General features: G+C 38.8%; 1 protein-coding gene across 2 annotated transcripts in view; it reads left to right on the forward strand.

Moving 5' to 3' along the window:
• The window catches only part of ATXN1 (ataxin 1), a 376,299-nt gene that overhangs the window by 15,659 nt on the left and 334,873 nt on the right, over window positions 1–25,767 (forward strand). The gene's annotated exons all lie outside the window — the stretch shown is intronic.

Here is a 25,767-nt window from a genome sequence, read left to right on the forward strand (position 1 = left end):
CATCTGTTGCCTATACATTATGGCAATAAAAGAAAAACAATAAAAGCGCAAGTTTCCTTTGATTCCACCAGCCCAGCCCGTAAATCACATTCACTTTTATGTGTTGTCTTCTAGTTCTTGACAATTTAACGTCTATGTTTTCTCCGTTTTGCTTTTTCGATTTAGTATAAACATTCTCATTTGCAACCTAGACTTTCCGATTATCATTTGCAAGGATTAGGTAATATTCTACGTAGTTGTTTTATCTTCAGTTTTGTATTTTTTGTGTACATTTGAGTTGTTTCTAATTGTTTACTATTATAAAGCTGCGGTGAATATCTGTGTACGCTTAAGTATTGACTTAGGATACGGTCACATCAGAAGGCTATTACTAAGATAGAGGGGGCTTGCTCTGAATTGCTTTCTAAAAGGCTGGTACCAATTTACATTGTTACGACCCACATATGACGACCGGCATATGAATGTGTCTTACTTCAACCTGATTGATGGTGGGACTTACTATTTTTTGGCTAATTGAATAGGCTTCTTAGTTTCAAAATTTGCATTCCTTTCATCCGTCTCAGAGATAGAACATTTCCATATATGTTTATTTACTAATTTTTTTCTTACACAATTAGCAAATGGGAGTCTTGATATTTTCTCCCTATGTATATAAGTTCTTTATGTGTTCCAGATATCTTTTTTAAGTCACATTTGCTGAAGCTATTTCCCCCGTCTGATTTCCTTTTATTTTGATGATCTATCTCTTTTTTTTTTTTTTTTTTTTTCTTTTTCTGTGATTGTACCCAGGGCCAACCTGGAAGGAAGACGTGCGATTACTGCAGCTCACATTCTGCACCCAGCTGGCCAACAGCTCGGCTTTGCTGAGTGTGGCTCTCACTCATCTGCCCGCTGCTCCCCTTGGGAACTGTTCCCTGTTGAAATTCTAGTGCTTTCTTTTGCCAGGGGCCCTCCTTTCCTCTTCCCCTCCCACCTGCTCCTCACTCCTTCTCCTTCGTCTTTACCCACTCTGGGCTGGTTTCCCAGCTGTTGAGTCTCCCCTGCCTACTTGTGGGGTTCTCTGCCCTTTGTTTTTCGAAGGAGGCCTGGCTGTGGGAATGTGCTGGAAGCCTGGCAGCCTCCCTCACGTGGGCCTGGAGAGATCAGTCAGCAGTTTTAGGCCTTGCGAAGTCAAGTTGTTATGCAAGGATCCTGAGGTAGGGTCTTCACATCTTCCTTTCACGTAGTCCTCCAGGCCACCCTGCCGAGGAATGGGTTCCTTGGGTTTGACCTTCATCCCCGGTAGAGTAGAGAGGCGCACTGTTACCCTGCTTCCTTCCTGCTCTAGCTCTTCCCTGAGAGAGCTCTTTGGGTGGGAGGTTGGAAGAAGTTTCCTAGGTACTGAACTTGGGGGAAGTCTGGTCTCAAGGTCTGAACTTGGGCTCGTGTCTCAGCTGGGCTGGGGGTATGGGTTGGGGTTGGCGATGTGCTGTTTCTCCTAAGTGGCTTTTCTCGGTGTCCGCTTATTCTGCTCCACCCATTTTCCTCTTGGAAGTCAAAATGAACATTTCTTACGATTCGACAGCTGTTTGCATCTCTGTTTCTCTTCACCCCTACCCTGATTTTTCATGGCCCTCAGGATAAAGCCCAGAACCCTCAGCCTGGCTTAGCAGGTTTGGGGGTCCTTGCTTTTGTCATCTGCTGCTCTTTAGTCTGTCCACTTCAGTCCTACAGCATTTCCTCCTTAGACATGCCTCGCTCTCCATGGGGTTCCAGTTTGTTTTCAGTCATGCTCTTCCCCTTTTTCGACATCCAACTCCCCCATCCCACCTTTGGCTTACTTTCCTACGTTCTTAGATCCTAGCTTAGAGTCCTTTCCTTGGGGAGCCCTGGGACTCAGCTATGTGCTTCCTGTCCAGGCTCCCAGACAACCCTTTTGTAACCCCTCTTCCCGGCTCAGTGACAGCAGAACCTCCCCCGCCCCCAATTTTTTTCCATTCTTGGCATTTGGCATCTCGTAGGCCTACAATAAATATAAACATTTCCCCTACAATGTGAATTTTTCTGGTGCAAATTGGATGTGATTCCATCCATTAACACGGACTGTGACTTACGTAATTATGTCTGGAACCAGCATGTGCCCAGTGGATCACAGTGGTTGAAAAAGCTGTGGCATCTATTTGAATAGCTTTTTGCATCACAACAGTGGGTACTAAAGGTGATCCAAATGTGTCAGAAGGCTGTGCGTAGGAGAAAGAAAGGATAAAGAAAGGTCCAATGATGAATCTTCTGAAACAAAAGCTATATGGAATAGAACACTAGATTTACTCAGCGATATTTACATTTTATAATACTACACTTACAACCCAGCAAAACGCTTATTATTATTGAAATTCAATGCAGGAAAAAGTTACTTGGTGGTTGAATGTCTAAAACTGTCTTCTTTCGTATTGAAATAATTCCTATTGAATTTGGGTTACATGAGGATTCTTCGACAAACAGCTATTGTGTGTACGAATGAATGAGACTGAAGTTTACATCCATCACCTCTGTTCCCTGGTCTTGATCAGCCTCCTTAAGCACTCTTGCTACCTGCTGTCCAACTCAGGTGAAAGTTTCCGGTGAGATCATTTTCCCAAGGAGATATTTTGTCTGGAAGAGAGTAGTTCTGGAGTCCTAAGCAAGACTGGTCAAGTTGAGGTAAAGCACCACGTGGACAGGGCCACCATTCCGAGGGGAGAAGGGAACCCTGAAACCCTCCGTGCATAACCTCCCCCATGAGGGATGAGACTGGTGGGGGGGCAATTCGACGGTGGTCTCTGTGCCCCTTTGAGTTAGCTGGCCAGTTGGCCATTCACCTCCTGTCTCTTGCATATGAGTTTGTCTAGAACTGGCCCAGTTAGTGGTAGGTGAGGATACCTTTTCCAGGGAGTTCATTTGTATTCATCGATGTGAGGGACTGTATACTCCTGATAGAGGTTTTGACAAGTATGGAAAAGGGAGCCTGACATTAGGAACTGAGGTCTGGACCCTTTGTCTGCAATAGCGTCTTGCAGGGAAGTGCCCCAAAGCCCCTCTGCCTTGTTCTGTTCTGGCAAGTTCCATATGGGGGCAGAAAATACTTGATAAATTTTGTTTTGATTACTCTTCCCCTTTCCAAGGCTCCATTCCCAGTTCATCTCTGGATCTGTCCAGACCACTGAGAAGTATGACCCCAAGTTGTAGTTTTTGGGGGGAGGCAGCCTCTATATAAGGAGCTGGGAAAAGAGTGCTTCCCTCTGGCTGCTGCCGCTGGTGCCCGATCTGACACTATTTATAAGATTAGCAGTTTTGTTTTTCTTTTATAAGTGGTCATAGGCTCATAAGGCAAGTTTATTTATTATTCTATTGGTAGGAAAAAGGGTGATCTGATTATTTATTTTAAAATCTCCTTCTGTAAAACCTTACTTTCTATTGAGTTTGAATGACGTATGGTGATAACATCTAAGCCCAAATTTTGGTGTTTTATTTTGGCTTTCCTGTTCTATTGAATGAAGCCTCTGCAACTCTTTGTACCTTTTCTACTCTTCAGAAGGAACAGGTTGTCTTTTTTCCCCATTTCAGTTTCATCTAATGAACAGTACTATTTTAACAATCTGTGTAAACAGATGCAAAAGGAGAGAAGACTACTTTTATCCGGGCCCCCCTAGTGAGCTTTAGATTCATTTCAGTCATGTTAGTGATTAGAATAGGCCAATGTGTGTAAGAAGCAACATTAAATGAAGAAAAATATTTTTGACTGTGACCTTGAAACATGGGTCTTACCAGTAGTATGTGAGTCTTCTCCAAACAAAACTCTACAAGTTGCAGTTCACATCATCCTTAAGTCCTGGAGAGAAGGTTGTTAATCTATGGAAATGAACAAACACTAGCTGTTTGCTCTTCTGCTGTGCAGAGAACATTCAGTTACTTGACTAATCTCAGAGTTCCTCTCTCTAAATGGTGCACTTTTAACTCTTTGCCCTGAAGTCTCAGGAAATGATTTCTTAACAAAAAAAATTTTTGTTTTTTTTAACTTTCCCGTTTTAAATGTGCAGTTTCTTCAAAGACTTCAACTGGGATGAAGTCCTATGTTTTCTTGTTTCTCTTGTAGGACTAGTCAAAACTACCCTTTTCTCTTGGGGGTGTTTTATAGTCTGAGCCTCTGATTTAGTAAATATAGCCTTAAAAACCATAGTCATTACAGCATGTGCAGTGGCTTGTGTGTCAAGGGTCAGCCTCAACTGATAGTAGCACGTCACAGAATTCAGAGTGCTGTGGATAAATTATTTCCACAATTGATATTGGATAACCACAACTCCTTGAGCAGAGAGTATCCTTCTCATTTGCTAGAACCTAAAAGGTTGACTGATTTGCTAGGTTCCGGTGGCTTGAACACATGGGGCCTGTGCTGCAACCCTGGCTTTCTGACCTGCAGTTCAGCTTCCTTCTCCATTACCTTGTACAGCCAGGATACCCCAGGAAGTGTGCAGTTGCATCTCCAAATTTGTAGACTGAAAAGACATAATCTTGCCTAATTGAATTGGCTCCCTAGAGCAATTTTGAGATGGAGTTGGGAAGGTGAAGACATGCAGTAGTGCTGCAATCCCTAGTTTCCCCTTGAAATTTTTCCTTGCAGTCTTGACATCAGATGTTTTGGTAGGGCCTAAGCCTCAACTTGATGGATAGATAGAAAGTGGTTTTCCTTTTGCTGTCACTGCACCTTTAAGTTGAGCTTCTAGAGCTGTATTTCCTTTAATGCACCAGTGTCTTCAAGGTTAAAAATACCAGGAAATCAAATTGAACTCGTATATGAAATCTTGGAATCTGATGCCATCTTCTCTGAGAAGTCTTGTCCTGTGTGAATGGGAAGGTATGAGTCAGATCATTTCCGTATCTGTAGGTCCCTACTGACTTTCTTTTGGATGTTATAGAAAAGCGTAGAGGAAGCTCATCCAGCCGCCAGTGAATCCGGTTTATGCTTCCTGGGCTGAAGAGAGCCTGTGCAGGACACTGAGTCGCTTCCGTGATGAGGGTCTACTGTTCATCTAGGGGTTAATCTTTGGCTAAGAACACCATTCATCTCTTGATGCCAGAAGCATATATAGCAACTGTTATGAAACCTTTCCTTTCTTCGCAGGAGTAATTTGGTGGCTGATGGTCCTGCTGCTAGTTTCAGGAAGACTTAGAATGGGATTCACTTTTAGACTTTACTGAAGTTAGGTTTTCTGTGTGGAAGCCTATTAATGATGCTGGAAATGAGACAAAGGCCATCTCTGTTTTAGGCATCCCCTCCTCAATCTCTTTACACCTTTTTCCTAGGAGTCAAGGTGATACAGCCTGGAGGGGGAGTTTTGCTTGGTGATGGAGTAGCTAAGAATGTTTCTCTCTAACAGGTCACAGAGAGTGCTGGTGGACATCTCTTCTTGCCCCAAGATCTTCGTTGGAAGTCCACGGGACTTGGTGTCTTTGCCGTTCAAAGTGTATATGAACTCGCCAGGAGGCATAATGCGTCAGCATTTTATTCTGGGCCACCCTAAAGGATGACACCCAGCTTCAGAGATCTCCTCTTGGACATCGTCCCTGAGAACCAGTGTTTTAGCTCTCGCATTGTCTGAAATCTGTTTCCCACTGATTCTGAGTTGGCTCAGGCTTAGTCATTAAACGGCCAGGACAGTGTTGCATGTTCTGCTTGATCAGCTTCCAGCGACACACCTTTTGTCCCGTTCAGAGCAGCTCTTGTTGAGTCTTTACACAGATATGCTAGGAAACAGGCACCAATCCATTCTTTCCATCTTGGCTTTTGCCCGCAGGCATAGTCCTGGGATGACCTGGAGTAGAGGCAGTGGAGGATAAATTCATCTTGCTCAGACTTGTTCAAGCTAGTTCTAGCCTGTCTCTCGCCACAAATATAGCTTTTAAATACTCAAGTGATTGCTTTTGGGTAGGAATGTGTGGATTGTTGGATTGGAATAATTTTCTCCCTGGATTTCTAGTGTTTACATAACTAGATATAAAAAAATGTTCTATCACTGATTTAAATAGCAGGGCTTATTTTAAAAAGTTACAGGTGCTTAATAACGGTAGAGAATAAAAATGTAAGGTTTTTTTTGTTTTTGTTTTTTGTATTACAGTTTGTAATACAACCAAAAGGTGTATATTAATTTTTGTCAGGAAAGGGTCAAAACTGAAAATTTGCAACAAAGACAAACCAGAATAGAACAAGTGCAAACAGAAGCTGACAAATATATGCCCCTTGTTGGGAGTTCAGCCCATGGAATGTTATGTAGGACAAAAGGAATGGAAGAGATATTTCAGTAACATTTTGTTCTCTGTCAAAAACCTTCTGAAATATAAATCTGCTGTGTATTGGAGAATGGATACAGCAATTGATTCAAGTTGAATAGCTTTCATTTAACTAGAATATCCCACAGAAAGCAGTTCTTGTTCTGACAACCATATTTTTGCTTTCCTTGACTTAAAGAAAATTGAAGTCATGTTTACATATCTTATAGGATTGTTTTATGGACAAAGACACAGGCAAAATCCCATCCCATCACAGTGGCTATTATGATAGCAAATAGAAACATTTCTAAATGAAATAAAAACATTTCTAAGCCATGGCCTGTTGCCCATAGTAATAATACGAGGTTGTTATTATGAAACTATTTGCAACTGTAAGTAATTCAGTCATAGATGTGCTTTTTAAAAAAAAAAAATCGTTTGTTTTCTTTTGTTTTTTAATTCTAGTCTCTTGCAAGCACACATACCCCTACATATACTTCATCTATTTTCATAGTAGGCAGGAGGAATATGCATATATATGTAATAGGAATCAACTTTCTGAAACAGATCACCTTTTTTCTTTCCCATGATGGCTCCCTGAATTGCTTCCAATTATTAAAATTTCATAATTGCCCACAAATATGGATGTGTCCTTCTAAGGGTCTTGCCATGTCAATCAATCCAGTCAAAAGCTGGTAGCCAGTGTTAGTGGTTTAAGAAGCTGAAATTCAGAATTATGACCCCCATGCAAAGGGTGTTCTTTTTGTATTCCCCACTTCTACACTTCTCAAGGGGAAATTAGGTGCTTGTTGTTTTGTTGTTTTTTTTCAATTCCCAGGTCCTTCTGGCATTTATCCTGGAGTCATTGCAAATGTAATTTTTAGCTATAACTTACTCCTGAAACATTTTGGCTCTTTGTGGCCTATGGTTAGGTAGAATCTGAAGTGTTCTAGGTACATCAAGGACTTAAACTCAGAATGTCTTAAAATTTTAGGGTTATTGATCAAAAGACAGCTTTTTTAGGGATAGAGGTCTGTTAAGTTTTAGCTCTATTCTTCCTACAGGGACTTTTAACTGGCTGTCTTATATTTTATTTCCTTTCTGTGTTTATACTAATTTGCTACTTGGGTTTATTGTTTCTATTTGGAAACAACATTTTCTTTTCTTTCTTTTTTTTTTTTAAATACACAGCTCTTTAAAATATAAAACTGTTCTAACCTGCTCTTTCTTACCTTGACCATCTTGTATGTCTTATTGCTAGACCATTGTTTCTCTTTCTACTTCTCTCCTGTGATTTTATCTTGTTCAGCAGTTCTGGTGCATAATTCTGAACTTTATGGTTTGAGTTTCCTGAGCAACTTCTCCTTGCATCTGAGTCCATTTCCTGTGCTCAAAGCTTTGGTATTCCATTCACAGCTCCTACTCAAAACTGAAACTTCTAGTGCTAATAAGATTAGTCCTTACAGCACTATTCATTTCTTCCTCTCCGTTTCTTATTCCATTGTTATTTCTCAAAGATGAAAATTTATTTGTCATTAAGAACTTCATTTTGGTGTCACTTCCTAAAGACCTTGTGCATCTTTCTGTTGGTATAGACTGATACACTCTGTATCTTCGAACCCATGAACAGGGCTTTGACAAATCAGTTGTCCCTACATGTGGTTTACAATATTATACTAGCTCTTTAAAAAATAATTAAGCTTCCCTTGGTGTTCTTTGCTGGGGGTCAGGACTTGACTTGCTTTGCCATCCAACACAGAAGTTAATCGCAAACGGGTCCTCTGAACCAAATAATTATAAATAGAGCAAAGTTTCTGAACCAGGCGGTTGGCAGAAAAGTCTGTACTTCCATCTGTGCATGGTTAGGAAAATATTTCATGATATTTAAATAGCATCAGCTTTGCTCTCTTTTGTGTGAGAGTGTTATCTGTGTGACAGTGTGTAATTCATTGCTCTGAAGGTTTGTTTGAATGTTAGCTAATCTTATATTTTTTAAAAAAATCACTGGCAAGGAAACAGGAAAGCAAATCCAGGTGTTTTGTGCATACATTCTTTATTTACCAGTTTCTGTGAAGGAGGAATGATTTTGCTCTTGCTTTTCTCTTAAATGAAAAATCTTCTTAGCATGTGCCTCAGAAAATTAACGAGCATAACATTTTGACTTTGAAATCTTTATGTCTTTTGATTCCCTACCTACAAATAACCTTTGCTCATAACTTTTAAGATCTGTTTTTAGATACGTGAAATTCTGATGAATCTATTTCAGTTCAGAATTAGGAGCTTCTGCTCTCTGGAAAGGGGATTTATGCTGGGATTATACATCAAACTCAGAAATACTTTATGACATAGGTACAGACCTGTGAGTAACTGATTTTGAGAGTTTAATCTGTCAATATGGATTTTCATTTATTCTTACCAGTAATTCGTAGCTCATCAAATATGTTCAGTTTTGGCCTGCTATGACTTTAAAAATATATTTTTTGTTTATAAGGTTTTAATTGCTGTATAATATAAAGATTATTTCCCTCTGGTATTTTTCTGTTGCAAGTACCTCTTTTTTTTTGCTGGAAAACTCTTATTTTTAGGTTGATTTTCTTTCTCCCAAGAGAGCCATTGTATTAAATAACAACTAATGCTCAATAAATGCACCAAAGGGAGATCAGGAGTTATTAAAGGATAAAAAAAAAAAAAGAAAATTTTATTCCTTTGGCTCTAAAACATAACATATTTCTCATAGTCTTCAGTTTCTTTATGCTTCTAGAAACTTAGAGTTTACGCATGTTCTTAATACTATGATAATAGAATTAAACACTGAAATTAAGAGCTGTGGATTGACCTTATTCACATTAATTGAAATTAAACAAGGAGGAATATCTTTAATAAATTTCATTATTAATGAATTCTTGAGTTTAGCTGCGGAGATCAAGTACAGACAGTGATAGTCGGATCACGTAGCAGTTTGTCGTTCATAAAAAGCTGAAGGGACTGTACACATCTTTTTGTCCAGCCTGTTCATTTGACATTCAACTTCATTTTGTTCACTTCTTATAAACCTAGTATGTGCTAGGCGCTATGCTTGGAGGGAACAAGAAAATTGAACAAGTTGTCTATGGCTTCAAACAAATTAGCCTTTGATTTCCTTTCCAATATCATTTGGGGGAGTGAACAGCTTTTAAAAAGATGTAAGTGGATTTGGCTAATTATGATTCTTTCACAGTGTAAGATAATAGGATTTAACATATTGCGTGAACCCTGAATACACCTAGAGGTGAATGGTAGATGTCTTTAAACTTGAAAGTTGATGCTGCTTTGATCTTCTTTTTACAAGACAGTTAACATTGCTAGTATTAGACTCCACTGAAAGGGGGCAGGGAACTTATGTTCTTCACACTTTTTTGTGGGACTGTTAAATTTGTTTCTTTCATTCATTTGGGCATCTTCTAGACAGCAGCATGTGGAATTTCAATGTCAAAAAACTGCATTTCATTGTTGATATCTTTACTCCATAAATCATTCAGTTAACAAATACTTATTTACCAGGTTCATGATAGAAAACATAAGGAACAGTGTACACACTCAAGGAAGCTCAGTGTTCGGAGAGCCTATTCTTTTAATAATAACAATAGCTGGCTGGCATACTGAGGGTTTCCGATGTGTCAGTCACTGTGCTAATCACCTGGTCCTCACAGCAAAACTAGATAAGTAGTTATTATCGCCACATTACAGGTAACTGGATTAGTAGCTTGCCCAGGGTCACAGAACTAGTAAGTGGTAGGACTGGGATTCAACTCAGACCATTTTAACCTCAGACCCTCCGCTCTTAACCAAGTATAGTTTATTGCTTACCACCCATGCCGTTATGGGACTTGCAAAATTGTTTTTATAAATCTTGAGGATATACAAAAGTATAGTGACAAAACTCAGGTATATTATAAAAAATAAAGGTTTCAGTGAGCGCTCAAGCAACTTTCCACCCAGATTTAAAGATTACCACGAATTTGATGTCCACTAAATGGGGCCCTCCCCGATTTTGTCACTTTTCTTCCTACCTCAGAAGTAACCACTAAAGAAAAATGATGTTTTCAACAAAAATGCACCCCAGCCAGATGATTATTTCGTTTTCCTTCCTTTTTCTCGTGTCTCCTCCCTGCCTTGTCGTCTCTCTTCTTCCCCCTTTTTTCTCGCCATCGTGGAGCGTAAAGAGGAACTGACTCAGACCTGCATAAATAGGTTGGGGAGCGTGTTCTCTGCTGTGATGTCCAGGCCTACGTGCCATGACTGGTGTTGGGAATTCTTGATGAGGTCTTAGTTCAATGCCCTCAAATCGCCCGTCCCCTTCCAAACAAGGCTGCTGAGGAGGGCCTGTGACAAGCAGACCACCCCAGGGGATGATTTATTATGACTGTGCTGACAGATCTCTCTAAAGCTTATCAGGTTATAATCCACAAATATTAGTACTCTAGACATGTGGTTCCTTAATAATGTGACTCTTAGAATAGTGATACATTTTTGGTAACCAATGTGAGCGTTCTTCATAACACAGTAAAAAAAAAAAACCAAAAAAAAAACACCACAGCTTGGAACATGTTAACATAATATAACCTGTTGTCCCTTAATGCTTCAATGCCGTCTTTCAGCCAGTAGTAATATCTGATACAGTCTGTAAAAATAAAAAAGTGGGTTGTGGCTTGACAGGAATAATAGAATTTTTTCATCAGCTGGAAAATATATTCTAATCATCTAACTACATTAAAAAAAAAAAGGAAATGAGGAGGTTTTTGTTTTTTTGTTTGTAAATTGTACTCTATTGCGTGAAACTTTTTCCAAGGGTTATACAACTCTGTAGGAGGAAGAAGCAATTTAATACAGTCTTCGCTATTAAGGATTTAAAACTGTTACTTTTCAGTTACTCCCATGCAATTACAAAAATATGTAATGAATTTTTAAAAGATTAAAAAAGAGCCACATCTAGCCAAACATAAAAGTACTTACAAAGGCATATACATATAGATCTGTATGTCGTCATGTGTCCATACACATTTACATACACATATATATATATACACATATATATATATATATATATATATATATATATATATATATATATTATTAATATTTTTCTAGTGCTGCGTGGCTTGGTAGTGTGTCTTTTATGGAACTAATGTTACGGGGACCTTTTCATGAACCATCTATATAATTTGGAGCTTTATCACATGTAGTGATATTTTCAAAGATCATGATTTTGGCCTGTAATAATAAGCAGTTTAGAAATGAGGTTGAAGTGTGAGTGTGTGTCTGTGTATTAGTATCTTCTGTGTTTTAGCTTTTTGCTTGGAGAAAAATCTGTGTTGAAAGATACCAATGTGCCTATTAATACGTTTCAAATATGAACAAAAAAGAGCTACATATGACACTCTGTTACAGTTTTATACATTGTCTCAAAAACATGCTGGAAAAATATGGAACTAGAAAAATCTTGGCAAATGTAGCCTAAGAGAGTAGCTGATTTAAAAGCTGCATTTGAGTATTCTAAGTACTGTTCTGTGACAGACAGCTATTACTATAGGAATTGGCACCAGCTAAGAAAATTTACAGTTTAATACTTTAGAGCAAATAATTGCTTAGGATGCTTTAAATAGCACAGGAAATGTGTAGAGTGTTTACTTGACATTTGTTATATCGAACACTAATACTGAAACAGATTCTTTGACCACAGAGAATGCCAGTGTAGGTGGGGTGGGGGCAGACGGGAGAATGAGACAGACCAAAAAACAGCCAGCACAACTAGATAAAAATTAAATGGCAAATGAGCTTTTTCATGATATACAGATACCAGAAAAAAAAAAAAATTGCCCGTTTGTTTCGATCAAGTGGACTTCCAGTGTGGTAGCAGAAAGCCAAGTTAAAAAAAAAAAAAAAAACAAAAAAAAAAACCCCAGCGTGAGGTTTCTCCTAATTCAGCACTGAATTAGGCTCACCAGGCGTCAAAACCTCCAGCCTTGCCCACTATGTCTTTTTTTTTTTTTAAATGTCCTGAAAGCAAGAGGAATAATCTCCCTTTTTATAAAAAAGGAAAAAAAAAACAAAAAACAAAAACAAAAAAACCCTCTTTTTATCTGTTTAATCTGCACATGCTCGTGAATTTTTTTATTTTTTTTTTTAATGACAGCTCTGGTGCCCTCATTTCTCAGTGCAGCTCTGTACTTGTGATGTTTTTCTCCCTGAATGCATCTTGCCCTCCCTGAGTCTTCTCTACATCCTTTCCAAGCCCCGTTCATAGGGGTTTTATCTTAGAATGGAGTCTAGTGCACTGTAGTATGGCTCTTAAGTGCACAGCATTTCTTTTTGCACAAACTGCTTACTGTGCATGGTGCACTTAATGGGAAAAACATAGGGTATATTTTAGCTTAGTAAACCCTCTCCCATTCATGTGTGTACTGAAGTCAGTTAGTGTCTTTAAATGACTTTTAAATGCATATGTTAAAAACTAATTGGCATACGTGATAGGTCCAGGAATCTGAAATTGTTCAGTGTTAATGAAATTTGTTAAAAGCTTCTTCTTCCTGTCTTGACACCATCGGCTGCTTTTAAAATACCCAAGGTAATTTTGAAAACAACAATCAAAAGTTAAAACTTCACCCTGCAGTGTAGCCCAGCACCCAGAACACTCAGCAGCACAGAGGGTATATTTATGGCTTTGCCAGTGACTTGAGATTTGACCTTGAATAAATCATGTTAACTTCTCTGTGCTTCAATTAGCTTTTGAAAGATACGAGTGGTTATGTATAGCCAGTGTGAAGGCAATAACTGAAGTTCACAACAAAAAGAGAACTTGAAGGAAAATGTTAATAGAAAAGAGCATGGATGCAAGCCTCATCTAGGGTACTAGTAATAAAAAACTCTTGTACATATGGCTCCTAGGGAAGGTAGGGGGTTTTCTTGTAGTACACTTACTATATTTTTTAAGAATGAAAAGAAAACAAATATACATTGTTTTACCCTTTAACTCCAGAAAGCTTTCTGTCCATGCAGCCTGTTATGTAAGTGCGGGCTGTAAAGGGATTTTTATTTAGAATGTTATAATTTAAGTTGCAACCAGGCAGTAGCAAATTTAAGTTACTCATTTAACATACACACATATTTAACTTTATTGTTTTAAAGAGACTTCCAAGTTGCTGTTTATCTAAAGTTTATTTCTTTATGTAAATGGTTTTTTATTAATTTGGGGAGGAAGGAAGAAAAGTAATCAAGGTTTATTGAGCTCCTACTATGTTTGAAACACACTACTAAATATTATACTTGGTCCTTAAGTACCCCCATATGACTTATGTTCAAAGGGCCTGTTCCTCCTTACTAGAGTGTCAAGGCACAGTTGGGAGGGCCAGAATCCATAGGAGAAAATAAAGTATAACCAATGTGACTGATAATCAAAACGAGGGGCTTTTTACTTGGTGGCACCCAGAACTCCACATGGTTGCAGGAGGCTATAGGATCTTAGTAAACCAGCTACTGAGAGGTCCCCCAACTCAGAGACCTTCCCCAGGGTTAGACCGCTAGATTGCAAAACCACGCTAAAGTACTTCTCCCTGGTCAAGCCATTGCAGTTATTGCCTCACTAAAGTTATATTGTTGTAAAAAGGACATCGGCACTGCAAATTGAAATGCCTAAAATTTAAGTGAAAGATTACAAGCTTTCAGTGTTAGTGAGAGCCCGACTGGAGTCTGAGTTTTGGGGTGAGTAAGTAGAAAGGCAACAGCCCTAAGTTTAGAGGAGAAAATATTTCAGAGCAAGCTTATAGATTTAACACACTATCCATGACTCACTTTCTCTTTGTTCTCTCCTTCCAGCCGTTACATTCCCTTACTGCTAACCCCACAGGAAGGCTCCTTTTGATGTTTCCCTTTGGCTGCTTGCAAAAAATATAAATATACACCTTGGGAGAATAAGGGTGTGAGCGAGAAAAGGCAGAGGTCACAACTTTTAATCCTGCTTCTGCTGATAACAGACTCTGTGACCAGATACTTTGTACAGCAAGGGAGGATGTTTTTAAAATCTGTTCTCAGTTGCCAGGTGGCAGCAATCACTCTGTAGGAGGGCTTGTCTCAGGGTTTCTTAGATGTCCACTGAATTTGGATTGCTGCGATACCTAAAGAACCATCCATTTGGATCAGCTCTCACAGGCTTTTAGAAGTAGCCCTGGAGGTGACAGCAGCCTTAAGAATCCTTAGCAATTAGGACTGACTTGTCAGAAGGAGAACCAGAAGGAGTAAAGGCTGGTGATGGAGAAGGGGGTGCCAAACTATTCTGAAGCTGCTCTCCACACTTGTTGGGAGGTTGTGCCCGTGTGGTCAATTACCGTAGTTCTGGTACCTCTTGTGATTTGAATATAAACCCTGACATTTCCTAGCTTGGCCAAATCACCTAACCTCTCTGTGTCTCAGTTTCTACATCTGAAAAGTGGACATTATTATCAGTGGCAGGATTAACTACATCAATATATGTAAGACACACATAAGAGCACTTAGCATCTAGTAAATACTATTTGCACTTTACCTGCTATTATTATGCTATTGTTCTTCTTTGGAGCTCTGTAAATTATTTGTGAGCATTTAGAGCCAGGTACCAGGCATACGGAAGATGGTGGTTGTGGGGCTGCTGAGAGGGAGGCCTCGGGTTGTCGAGAGTGTGGACAAAGCCTGCTCTCTCCCCTAGGTCTCAGACTTTGCCTGTTCATGTCGTGCTTATTTCTGACCACTGGGCTTTGCTCCTAGCACTCCCTAACCCTCTGCGTTCGCCCCACCATGCTTGTCCAGCATGAGCCTGCCCTTTTCCAGGGCAGAAAGACTTCGTCTGGATTTCAGCCCACACTCATCTGTCTCCCCCCACTCCATTCTTGTGCACTTGTCTGCACGACTCACTGTATCATGTATTGCTTCATTTTGTTCCTCAGATGCCTTGACTGCCAGTCAGCCCCCAGGGGACTGAGGCCCTTGCTGCCTCTTAGTGTCAGGGGCTGTGAGGCTTTCAGAAAGAGCAAGGAGCAGGGAGGGAAAGGACCTGCTGTCCTCTCTCTAATAAACTCACTATGTTAAAGGCTTTTGCTCTCTCCAGTCTTTGGAGATGCTTGGCTAAAAGGAGCTAGATTAAGTGACCTCTAAGTTTTCCCTTGCAGCTTCATCATTTTAGAGTAGTACACTGCGAATAAATATGTGTGCGGTGGGTGAACACATGTAGATCTGTTGCTCGGTTATGGCTGAAGTTATTTTTGCGCCCAATAGCATCTCTGCTTGGTAAACAGAGGAAATGGTCTATATGATGAAATTTTTCACTTTTCACTGGACAGAAATTTGTTAGGTTTTGATGTTTTTATACTCTGAATTCATGCTCATATATGTCTGAGTTTATATTAGTAATGTGTCTATTAAAAATATTTTGCATGCTAAAAAGTAATACAAATAATATCACAGATTAATAAATGTTAAGAGTACATAAGAAAGGAAAAGTATATAGGGAAGCACTTTAGGAGTTCCGATGTGCATGCATTATATTTTATTATATATAACTATATAATATAAATATAATCATAATCTATTCACTAAGTAATTTATTTTTTAAATGTTAATTCCATTTATTTATTTTTTCTTGATTTTCATAATCCATTTATTTTAAGATATCAAAAACTAAGATTTCCAAATTAAAAAGCTGAGTAATGTAAAAATTTTAATTGTCCTACTATATTATATTTTATTTAGCTCTTGTCTTAAGTATTTTGGCCTCTCATCTAATTATACCCTGAGAAACTCATAGGGAATAGTTTTTCACCAAAACCAATTAATATACTGCTGTTAACTATTACATGTTTAACATGATGCTTAATAATTTTTATCTTAGGCGTTGTCTGTCTATCAACTCTTCTATTCAGACAGACAAGCTACATATCTTCTGACAGATCATTAATATGCTACGTACATATTCTGCTTCTGCATCCTGTTCAAAACCTTATCCTTAACCTATGATTGCCCTTCCTACTTCTTCCCAAATCTCCCTTGGTCGACCTCATTTTTCAGACTTCCCCTGACTCTCACCATCCAAAATGACCCTTCCATCACTGTATTTAGAGTTTATATAGCACTTTATTTATATACTTTATATTGTATACACATTCACTAATTATAGTTCTTTTTTTTTATTAGTTTCCGATGTACATAATAGTTAGACATTTATACCCCTCACAAAGTGATAACAAGTAATTTATTATTTTGAAGTTTTTCTGTAAGTACTTAAGAGACTTAAAACTATATTTCTTTTAAAAGTTTATAATTTGGGCTTATTTTCTTATATTAGGTGTCTTGTATGAACCCAGTTTACTGAATATGTGTATATATATATATATATATATATATATATATATGTGTGTGTGTGTGTATATATGTATGTATATATATACACATATATATGTGTGTGTATATATATATACATATATATGTATATGTATATATATATATGTATATATATATATATAGAGAGAGAGAGAGAGAGAGAGAGAGAGAGAGAAAGATGGGAGAGAACTGATACATGGTGGTTGAAAATTTCAACGTTTCAGTTTGGAATTATTTGTACATTTCATTTATTCCTCTTCCCTAATATCCATATCCAGATCCAAAATTGATTGCTCCTTTATCATATTGAAGGCATCTATTTATGACTTTACTAATATTTGAAAAGTTTAAACAATTAATGAAAGATTTCAAACTCACTGATCCTAATGTACTAGGGAAGGAGGGAGGGAGGGAAAGAGAAAGGAAAAAGAGAGATATAAAATAGAATCTGGCCACTTATTTATGTTTGTAACTATCTTTGTACATATTACAACATTACAGCAATGACTTCATAGTAGAGAAGACTTTTTGGTGATAAACCAGTATTTTTTTTCAAACTGTTATCACTTTCTGGGAAAAGAAAAACTTTTCAAATATTATATTTGTCATACTGGCTCAGACCTAGGAGGGAATATGTTTGCTGTCTAATTAGGCTCCATATAGCTTGAACTTTTGGGAGATTCACCTGAAGTAGGACCCTGTTAAGGAATTATTTTATGTCATACGTAATCGAGTTGAAAAGTCTTAGTGATTTGCATTTAAAATGATAATTGGCATCATCCTTAAAAATAAGTTCCACAAACTTGGATGTTTTCTGATTCAGTTTAGCAGTGACACTAACATGTACATTAAAATCTCTCTTAATGTTAGTAGGAAACCTAACTTTTTATAGTTCACAAAGTGTAAGAGGCTCCCCTTCTAGTGTTTCATCTTAATCCAGTGATTCAGTTTCATGTTATGACCAAAAGGAAAGTGTGTGTGGGCATTGTGGGGAGGGGGACTCGAGCAAGGGGTCAGGAGGATAGAGAAATATCAGCTGCCTTTACTTAGCAAATATTTACCATCCTTCCTGCCCATGTGGATTTTCTCCATGTGCACTTGGATCTGAATTGATCAAAAAGATCTGCATTTAGTGAGTCTTTTCCCTTAGAAATGCTTAGGCTTCACTTTGATGCTTTTTTTCCTCTTTAAAAAAAAAAATAGTGCAGAAAAATGTTGGACTAAATGTAGTCAATTTGTATAGAGAGCATTCTGTCCCTTATCTGGGTATAAATATTGTTGGAAGAGAGAATGTGGGAGTAGGTAGGTACTAGCCAAACACGTACGAGTATAATGAGTACAAGTGACATTTGACCTCACTGACTAGAGAAAGGAAGAAAAATAGTTCAAAATTCTTTTTTACAGGATATGTCAACCAAGATTTTTGTTTATTTGTTTTCTGAATTTGGTTTCTGATTTGAAAAATTGGATCGAGCTGTTTTTTGTTTCCTCTGAACGAATTTACCATGAATTAAAAGGAGAGAGTGTTTCTTAGGCCTCCGTATCTTTAGGCAGTGAGTCATTTCTATGTTGTTGAGACAGTTTCCAGCCTTTATTGCTGTGTGTAGTTCATGCTTTTTTCTGGATGTTTTGACTCCTTAAGAAACTCACAATAACAAATTAACAATCACATACCTCTGGAATGAGCACATGCAGTAGTGGAGTAATAAATAGCAATTCTGGAAACCTTACTAAACAGAAAACTTGGCTTTCATACTTAAGAAGACTCTAGACAAGACCAGTGTCCCACAGATACAAGCAAGACACACCATTTAAAGCAAGAAGACATGAATGTGTTTTTCCTTTTAATTATCCAAGGGATTGTGGTGTAAAACCAAAAGGCCACTTTTAGTTTTCAAAACTTTAATAAGTCATTGTTTTTCATCACCTCACCTTTCTTCCTTCAAATGGACCATAATTTAGTTAACAGGTTTGACTTCTGAAACTGAATTGTGTTTGGGAACCCCGTGTTGGTCTGTACATCTCCACTTGTCTTTCTCCGATGAAACTGGGAATAGTCCATGGGCCCAGACCTTGGTGGGAGACAAATGAGCTGCCCAACTACTGCACATCGATGTACAACCCTGGTCCATCTCAGCAGGTGTCCCATTGGAATTTTTATATCAGAGCGAGGTTGTAAATAATCCCCTCCAATGGCTCCTTGCATCCTATTCATGGGACTGCTTGTTCTGGTTGTATGAATGGAGTAAACTGGATAGTCTCCAAGCGATGAACACTTGATTTCGTTAGAGATCGTTGTCATGAAGGATATTACAGCTCCTTGGTTACCATACATGCTTAGAAGAAAACTCTGATGCCCACAGAATTTGAAAAAAGTCTTGGTGCTTTGGATTTCCCCTCCCATTAATCAAAAAGACACTGAAAGAACTTGCTGAGATGTTGTGAGTTTTCTCTAGATTCCTAGTGAGGAGTTAGGGCTAGTAATTTTTTCCCCCCTCTTCATCTGTGTCAGTTTCTTGTGAAATTTGCCCATATTTAGCCTGCCCAGTAGAAACAGAATGCCCTTTCACGTTGTGCTTAGGACAATGAAGGTCTTTGCTCACCTGACTGGAATAGCTGATGGGGCTAAACTTCCACTCTGAGGCATGTGAGTCAGACAGAGGCAAAGATTTAAATGTTATTAACATGAGACAAGTCTTTTGAACGTGAAGTCATCATGCTTGAGGTTACTTTGAACCTTCCTCATAGTCTCTTTTATGATTTGTACCAGAATCAACATGCTTTAGTTTTGTGCTAAAAGGCACAGTGGAGTAAAAATGGACATGAATATGAAATGACACAATAGCCAGGAACCTTCATATTATAGAAATGTTGTACTGCGATAAATATTTAGTGAAGCTGGGCTCATGGGCTATTTGATAATGGCTCTTGGGTTCAGGAGTTTGGAAAGTCAGATTCTTTGTAATTTCAATTTCCTTCTAAGCAAGGAAGTACGTTATACTATTAATTTTTAAAATATATATACTTCGGAGTTAACATTATGTAATTATCTTAATGCTCCAGAGCCTCTTTTCTGACTAAACATTGGAACTTACTCTGTTGAATGTGGGTAATTTGTCCAGAAAAGCTTAAGGAAATTTAGCCTACGCAGGGAAACTTGCTAGATTTAAAAATAAAAGGTTTTACTAAAGGATGATACATAACAATTTTATTTTATCTATGAGAGATTATAGTTGAGTTTTCTCTCTTGGTCCTTTTAGGATTAAGTGATAATTACAGCTTACTTTTTGTAGTTGAGTTGTAGTAGTAAATTATGTGTAAGCTGACTGTGGGTAATTGAACTCATTTTAACTGCATATAGATTTGCATTTTAGAGGATCACAAAAAGGTAAATTTTTTATAAAGTTAAAGTGTCCCCGGAGATGGCACACCTGAGATCTTAAAGTAGGAAAGAAAGATAATATAGTATGCCACTCTTTCTCTTAAAGGAATGCCCTCTACTACTGAAAAATTACTTTCAAGAATTCAAAGTTTAGACTTTTTGGTTGAAATAATTTATAAATCATGGCACTGACTTATTTAATCCTTAGCTGAATTCTCCTTTATTTCTAAGAAGCTTGCATAAATGTTTATGTGAATATAGCCTTAAATATTTTAAATGTAGCATGCCAGCATTATTTAAAGACAACTTCATGCACGACTATGTACATTCAAAGTTCTTGGGTAAAAAAGGCCTTCTACCTTCTTTGGAAGAAAAATTTCAGTTGTGTGTGTGTGTGTGTGTGTGTGTGTGTGTGTGTGTGTGTGTGTGTGTTAAACTCTTAAATACAAGAGACCTTTGGGAGCAGAGTAGGAAACTAGTGTTATCCTGCCTCTACAGAGAGGGAGGGAGAAGAAACAATGTATGCTCCACTTTAGCAAGTTAGAGTCATTCAAGAACTTAACAAACCTTAATTTTTATTGTAGAAAATATTAATAGTGTTTGGGAAAGCTGATAATAGAATCAGGTTTGGTTCCTGTCATGACTCAGAGGCTTTGTAATTTGAGGTATTTTTCTCTGTATAATTTTAGATTTTTCCCTGTTATTTTGGATTTTTTTCATTATTTACTGTGGGTTCAACACCCACATACACATAGCCAAGAAAAGCAGTAGTTTGATGGCTCAATGTACGAGATCACTTTTGTTGAACAGAAACGAAAAAAATCCTTGTTTGTAATTAGGCTGCCCTTTGGCATTTATCCATTTAAATACATTTTTTCCCTCATAACTTCACACAGACCAAGCATATAAGTGCATTTTGAATGTTAAAAGGAACAGAACGTTGTAATAAAATGAAAAGTTCAGCGTTCTGTTTGCTCCTACACTTCCCAGTCATTCCTATTTGTTGAACTCTGGGCCCCTGTTGGCCTTGGGAGGCCCTGGCTGAGAACTGCACCTCCTGTGGCGGGTTCCCAGCCCCCACTGCTGCAGTAACAGTCGGGAAAACTGCATAACGTGGGCTTAGAGTCCTTATCTCCTGGCTCGGCTCTCATTTCCTCAAACTCAGCTAAGGCTGCATAGTTTGTGAGATGACAGAACTGACTGTGGCGCCTAATTTGTACGCCGGCCAGAAGGAGGAGGGGAGAGCAGTATGTGGATGATCAGGTGAGGGGCGGCCGTGCTGACACTGCAATAAGGGAATTCTTCTTTTCTGGTCACTGAACTTTTTCAGAATGTTCCATCGCTCCCCAGTAACTATATTACAGTGCAAAATTATAGGTATGTGTTTTTCTGGGGAGAGGGCTGCACAGCTTTCATCAGATCCTCCAAGAATTCGCTGTCCCTCAAAAGACCCATCAGAACCACTAATTTAGAATTGAGAGAGATGGATATCTTTGAGGGTAAGGTGTTAAGGCTGAGTTATGGAAAACCAGCCATGGGCTACGCTTTTTTATTTGATTAAAAATGACCATAACATGGCCACGTATGTGTTACGTTAGGTTGGCATTGCAAACATACCTGGTACTTATTTAAAATACAGTTTGTTTATTTTGAAATAATGAAAAAATTATGTCTTGAGGTTTTGTAGCATCCACATTTTGAGGTGACTAGATGCTGTAACCTTGCTCATGGTAGCTTCTGATTTTTTTCTGTATTAGAAATTGCTCCACATGAGACAAATGAGGAGCATTTGAGAAATGTGTGACTGATTGAGTAAAGAGTCTAGTAACTATCTTTAGAGAACTGCCTTTTGATTTACATTTGTATTAAGAAGTATGCAGAGCAGGAAAACTTGAACCATTTGGAAATGGGGAGCCGGTTATATTGGTGTTTCAAGCACAAATCACATATATTTTTACATTTACACAATGGCTTACAGTTTGCAAAACTGTGCACTTAGATGTATGCTTGATAAGAGCAGACATTTCTTGTCTGGGTTCTAGCTGTGTCACTGTATCTGGCACAATATCTGGCTTGCAAAATATCTGAAGAAATATTTTCTTGAATAAATTATCTCAATTGGTTCTCATAGCAGTCCTGTGGATGTAGACACAGCAAGTTTTAGCATTCCTTTCAACAGGCTCAAAGGGAGCAATTATTTACCTAAGGTCACATGGCTGGTTGATAAATGATCTGGGCCTTGGCCTTACACTATGCTTTATCTTGACCCAAATATTAAAAGTGGAAAAGCCACATTTTGATCAACTCAAGTTTTAAGAGAGTGGGAGAGTGGTTATAACCCTCAGATATTCTCAAGAATAATAGTAGCATGCTTGCCTTATAACAGAGAGACAATCTGAAGCCAATATCTCTTGATGGTGCTATCAAGTCAGGCTTTTATAATGTAGTGGAAAAAAATAAAAATAATGTATTCATTCTTAGGCAACCTGATGTTTATTGACTGTCTCTCCTCTGTGCCAGGCATGGTGGGTGCATTGCGGATATAACAGGGAACAAGTGTAGAGCGAGTCCTGCCCTCAGGGAGCTTATCTTTTCATAGGGAGACAGACCACAAGTGAACCCATAAGTATACTCAGTATTTCCAGACAGAAAAATAGAGCAGGGTGTGTTAGGGGAAAGGGAGGGATGGTGGTGTCAAGAGGGATATTTATCCGGACACATCAGGAAAAGCCTTGCATAGAATAGGACATTTGTGCAGAGACCCCTGTAATGTGAAGAAGCTGGTACTGGAAGATCGGAGTGTTGGGGGTGAGATGAGAGTCAGGGAAGAGCATCGCAGGGAGAAAGACTGGCTGAAGCAAAGGCCCCGAGGTCAGATAGAACATTTGGGTCTGGAACTAGAGGCAGGAGAATTTGGATTTTATTCTTAACATGGGAGGAGACAACATTAGTTTCCTAAGGTTGCCTTAACACATGACCACAAACTTAATGTCTGAAAACAACCGAAATGTGTTCTCTCACGGTTCTGGAGGGCAGAAGTCTGAAATGAACATGTCAGCAGGGCCAACACTGCATCCAAAAACCCAGGGGAGGATCCTTCCTGCCTCTTCCGGCTCCTGGTGACTCCAGGCGTTCCTTGGCTTGTGGGAGCGTCACTCCAGTCTCTGTCTCCATCTTCGTATGGATTTCTCCTCCACTTCTGTGTCTCTTGTCCCCTTCTGTCTCTTATAAAAGACATGGTCGTTGGATTTAGGGCCAATCAGTAATTCAGGATGAGCTCATCTTAAGATCTTATTTAATTACATCTGCAAAACCCCTTTTTCCTGGACGTGAACACATCTTTTGGGTGGGCCCACCGTTCACTCCATTACAGGAACCATGGAGAATATTTAAGCAGGGGGAGTGATGGCATCTAGTGTGTTTTAAAAAGACGGCTTTGGTGCTATGGGAGAATGGCTGTGACGAAGAATCAAGCAGGGATACTGTTGGGGAGGCTATTGCAGTAATCGAGACAAGATGCGATGGGATGGAGATGAAGAAAAATGGGTGAATTTCAGTTCTGCATCACAAGGGAACAAATGGGACTTACCGATGGATTAGAAGTAGGGAGGAAGGAAAAGAGAAAAATCTGGGATGGTGGTACCCTTCACTGGGAAGACTAGTTTAAGAATGGTCCAGGACAGTCAGTGGTGGTGACATGCACAGTTCTGTTTTGGGCACGTGAACTGAGAAAAATGGAGATGTCGGGCACTAATGTAGATGTATGGATCTGCTGCTCACTGTATACGTAAACTTGAGCTTTGTCAGCCTAGAGATGGGTAGTATAAATCTACCCCTATCCAGGGAGAGGGATTTTTATGGAGCGAAGACTGTATTCCATTAGTATGAAGATCTCAGAGCTGATGACCACGTTTCAATCTCTTAACCCAGCTCCTGACATTTACGTTCGGGCTGATGAAGGGAGGACAAGTGGGATGTGGGCCATGAGGATAACCTGGCTTTGTTATCATGCTGTCACAAAGGCCATTGTGTGGTTAGTTTTTATTTCATTATTATCATTGTTTTCTTTGAATTCTTTCATTCCAAGCCCGACAGGCCCAATTGGCACATTTCACTGTGTGATTTTTCTCGTTTTAGATTACATGCTTTTTCTTAAAGCCATCTTCATCTATTAACCTACATTCATTTTTTATTTTAATGCTCCAATCAATAATTATTTCGCTTGACAGTTTTTGACAGTCTGCTGCTGCATTTGGCTGTTTAGCATGAATTCAAAAGGTGATTTCTCAATTTGCACAAATGAAGTAAAGTTGCTCTTTCATCCTGTGCTTTGGGGGGATATAAGAAAATATGCGTGTTTACTCTACCCTGGGGAGTTTTTGATGAAGAAATACTTAATCGTTTTCAATATAAGAAGATAGAGGACTACAGAGAGTTAAAAATTTCTGTTATGTAGCATTTTGCTTATGTCATCAATTGACTTGAACGGTCGGATTGCTCATAATTGGAATTGATATTGTGAGGGTCATCCATTTAACAAATGTTTATTGAGGATTCATTGTGTGCAAGGTCCTGTGCTAACTGTGATGGGAAATTACTACACAGTCCCCAAGAAGTATAGTGGCCAGGGAAACAAAGCCACCTCCAAAATTATGATGTGTAGAAATACTTAAAAAATGACAATTTTATCTTGTTGCATATCTGCACTTAGGACCATCCTACCTAGACATTCCAAGCGAAAAACTAGGAACAAAAGTGTGAGATCATCTTTGTGTCTACATTATACACACACTTGTGAGCCTATTATCATCAAAAACAAACCACGCTGAAGACTAAACAGCAGGGGGAAATGTTCTGTCTTACTAAAATCACAGTGTTACAATTCATGGCAGTTCAGATGGTCTCCGCTGTAGCTGTTGGTTTACATTTTGATAATTTACCAATGAGCATATAATACTTAATTCCTAGTTGGAATGTGCCACCTAACAGCATTTCCCGTGAAACAGGCTGCAACTGTGAAAGTGTTTTCCTTGGGAAGCAGCGGCTCCCTTAACTCCTTCAGTTCTTCTGTGGGTATGAACAGGACCTGTAGGTTAGAAGTTCTGGAACTGGAGGAGGAAAGTGGATCATGTCGCAGTGAACAGGAAAAAAGGTGCTTAATCCTCCTGCTCCTCTGTAGTTAGCTCTGCTTTTCCTCCTTGGTCTGGGGGCATGAGACCTTGTGTACACTAGCATGACTTAGGGAAGCAGGCACTGACCTTCTGGCCCTCTCTGTCATTTTATCCCAGGCATGTTGACAGGCAGAATTCATTGTCATATTATTGTGGCTAAAACTTTCCCAACTTCAGTACTGAGCCTTTGTTTTTCAGTTTAATAGGGCAAGAGAGGTCCCATTTTCTGGACATCATTGACCCTTCACCATGATGTAGGTGGTTTTGTTTTGTTTTGTTTTAAAAAAACAATCTTACACTTTATTGAACCTTATTGTGGCAGCTGTGCCAGTCAGTAATTGGTACTATGGGGTATTGGCTGTGCTCTTACTTATTTTGCTCTGGTTTTTAGATTGCTCACTTCCATCTGCTGCTGGTTTCCATTCTATACATGCACGGGATGCAGACATAAGCTTTGTCCTCAAGTATCATGTTCTTTGGCTTCCTTGACCTACTAAGTGCTGTGGAAATCAGCTGAAAGCGAGCAGAGCTAGAAGGGGTGTGATAGCC

Source organism: Rhinolophus sinicus, chromosome 14 (assembly GCF_057876585.1).
Source record: "Rhinolophus sinicus isolate RSI-liver-muscle chromosome 14, RSI-T2T, whole genome shotgun sequence".
NCBI lineage: Eukaryota > Metazoa > Chordata > Mammalia > Chiroptera > Rhinolophidae > Rhinolophus > Rhinolophus sinicus.